Genomic DNA, 3,363 nt, shown 5'->3' with positions numbered 1-3,363 from the left:
GCGAGAGGACTTGTAGCGCAGCGCATCGGCTCAGCAAACTTTTGGCTGGAGCCACAGAATTCCGACCTGAACCCCATCAAAACAGCTGCGCCTGTCTTCGTGATCCTGACAGCAACCTGAGGATACCACTAACACCCAGGTGGGCCTACATTTAGACATTTTAGGGCCGATCCTCACTTGCGTATCGTGGCAACGGCGCTAGGGCCTGACGCCTACGCCGGCGCCCCAGCTGTGAGTGAGTCGCCCACCAGCGGCAAGATGGCTTCTCAAAATGTACTGCAACGTGGCTACGACCCGGAGATCATGGACTGGTCCGAGGTTCCTGCAATTCCAATGCCTGATAACCCGGATTCTGCGCCCATTGAAAACATGAAGCTTTTCAAGCTCGTCGAACGCCGCTCCCGCAAGCGAAACGCTAATGGGAAAAAAATGGACGCCACATCGGCAAAACGCTCAACACGGCAAAACGCTGGCGCGCACGCTGGAGCGCTTCATGGCCACCCCCAATCTAAGACCGGACCCTCCTGGAAACCAAAGCCGCTTCCGCGACATCATCCCGAAGACATCGTCATCATCCTGAAGACCCGGGTGACCGTCGCTCTCAAGGTTGTGCACCAATATGGCGAGACGGGAGCAGCGTTCGCGGCCTAACTGGGCGCCAAGGCCGCAGCAACCCTCACCCTGCTCCCCACATGAGAGCAAAACCTCATCGTCGCAGGAACCCGAGAGCCGCACGTCGCGGGCAAGCTTCTGCGGGACTTACAACTCATAACATCGAAGGGCCAGCTCTCCATGTACGGCCAGTTGAACTCACTGACGACATGTGCCGCGGCGTCATCACCGTGGAAAAGCACGAGACCATTGAGTCACTCCAAAATAAGATCCAGGGGCGTGCTCGAGTGATTGCCGATATCCGCAAGCTTGGGAAATCAGACGTCGCTGCGCTCACCTTCTTGGGGAAAGTGCTGCCGCGATATATTCATTACAACTCAGAGGTCATCCTTGTGCGGACGTACAAGAAAACCATCCCGGCCTGCGTGCAGTGCGGTATTGTGGGCCACCAGGCGGACACGTACATGTCCCTGCCCAGACGAAGAGTGCGGCCTCTGTGGCCAAACGGTGCCAACCGCCGACGGGGTCAAGACACCTCATCAATGCACTCCGTTGTGTGCAGTCTATGGGCAAGCCCAGCTACCAACTGCCGTGACTGCACGGGAAAATTCCGGCAACTCAAGGTGCCCGGCCCCAAGGCTAAACGCCCAGAGCTCCCCGTAAACCGGCGACCTGGCAAGCCGCGAAGCCACCCAAATTCAGGTGCCACTGGCGGAACGCTGCGTTGTGCTCACGGCACCGACCACAGAACGTTGTCGGCTTCTCCATCGACGGTGAATCAGCGCCCGGGAAGAAGATGGCGCCTCCACCGCCCAGCGCCAGGGACATTGGCCACTTCTCGGCCCTCCAGACAAATGGCGCTGCGGGCACCCGGGCATCAGCGCCTCAACACAGCAAACAGGTGACCAGCTGGGCTGAGATCGCTTCCTTCTCCTACCATCCCCACTCCTGCCCAGTTACCGTCTCCGCACTCGACGCGGAATACAAAAAAACAGATATACCTGCTACGGGCAGAAAATGAGCTTTTGCTCAAAAAATTCGAAATTTAGAGTCATAATTGGCGTCCGCCGCTCCAAACACGCAGAACTCGGAAGCAATGAAGAGCGACGCGGAGATCTCGCCTGTCCTCGTGACAGGCCTATAGCATTAGTGGAAGTCGTGATAGAACCGCCTTTTGTGGGGTACCCCGGTTACACAAGGGGAAAGGCTGGGAGGCAATATCCCCAAAGTGGAGTCCTGCCATGCGTCCCCGAGGGAAGGCTCGAATATATTGCTATTGGGGTGCCGCATCTCGTGGTGGCTAATGTCGTGAGGATATGGTGATGGGTTATTGTATCGAAAACCTTATGAATATCCAGGACCAGTATGGCTCACGTACCGGCTCTACGGCACTTAGTGCAAAAGAGGGACTTTTTAAGGGCGAGAAATACGTCTTGCACCGAGATGTTTGGGCGGACGCTAAATTCAACGTTGGAGAGAAAGCCTGTTGTTTCTAGAAACGGTTGCAGGCGATTGAGAACGACATGCTCTATGAGCTTGCCGACACAGATCGTTAAGTAGATAGGGCGCAAATTTTGAAGGGTGAGGGGTTTGTCCGGTTTTGGTATAAATCGCATGCTGGCATGTGTCCAGCCTGATGGGAGCGTCCCTGCTTGCCAGTGGTTATTAAACAGCTCCGTGAGTTCCTGGAGGGAGACTTCATCTAGATTGAGTAGTGACTTGTACGTCATGCGATCCGTTAATCACGACGGCTAGAGCAGAAGAGCACTTTTAAAATAGGGTCAGTACTAAGTATAGAGGGCCTGTGATGTTGAGTACGGTTGAGAAATTAGCTGAGAACTCCGCAATCGTTGGAAGAATATGTTTCGGAGGCATAGGGGCGCCAAATAAATCGATTCTTTAGTGAGCACTGAAATCGACAATTCATTAACCTTTATGTTTCCCTCGGATGAATTCCGGGCTTGGCACTAAAAAACGATGTGTGGTAAACGCTTTGTCTCTTCTTTAGAGCTCTATCGCAGGCTTTTATCACTAGGAAATTATGCTGTGTCGCCGTTTTTCTTTGCAGGGGAAATCACTTGCATGGTCTGGGCAGTGAAGAGAAACGAAAGCGAATGCATTGAAGCTGCACCGAAAATGAAGTGCACGAACGGGACGGCAGTAGATCTGGAAAAATGCGAGATAGCTAGAAATAAGAAGCCGAAGTAACCGGTGGCGTGAAAGATACGACTGGGTGTTTTATTAGGGCTATAGAGGCTTGCATGCTAACTTTCAAAATATTTCACGTGTTTAAGTTCAATCCCGACTAAAGTCCGGAAGGACAATGCTTCCTTTTTGGCACTGTAAATGGACCAGAGCAAGGAGTTCTGCCCCATAGTTTCATCATTCGCCTCGCAGCTTGCCATCTGAAGAAAGCTATTTTTTGTAAATAAAGGCACTCAGATGCACGTGCTTTCTCTTCTGCTTTGTCAAGATGCTGACGCAGTTAAATGTGGTTCCAATTTAATTAGACACGGTGCAATGCAATAAAACCACGTCCACGTCTGCACCACGACTGTTTCTCTGGAAAAGTTCTAGAACATGAGCAATATAAAATTCAAGCTTAGACTAAACAGTATGCCGTTCGCTAGTGCGAATAGGGGATGAAAACTTGGACAAAATACTTTATCCACTGCTGTTGTCCGATTAACGATAAAGCCACCTCAAAAATAATATTTTTACTTATGGCGAAGAAAAAAAAAGTAATAAATT

General features: G+C 51.7%; 1 long non-coding RNA gene across 1 annotated transcript; it reads left to right on the top strand.

Moving 5' to 3' along the window:
* On the top strand, nucleotides 1-3,157 carry LOC149324528 (uncharacterized). Its single transcript, XR_016286830.1, has 2 exons — nucleotides 1-1,513; nucleotides 2,681-3,157. It is a non-coding gene; the product is annotated as an uncharacterized LOC149324528 (long non-coding RNA).
* Nucleotides 3,158-3,363: the final 206 nt, after the last annotated feature.

Source organism: Amblyomma mixtum, unplaced genomic scaffold, assembly GCF_055824585.1.
Source record: "Amblyomma mixtum isolate Tamu unplaced genomic scaffold, ASM5582458v1 scaffold_26, whole genome shotgun sequence".
In the NCBI taxonomy this organism is placed as follows: Eukaryota; Metazoa; Arthropoda; class Arachnida; order Ixodida; family Ixodidae; genus Amblyomma; species Amblyomma mixtum.
Note: the sequence above shows the minus strand (reverse complement) of the source record. Positions and strands in the feature narration are given on the sequence as shown.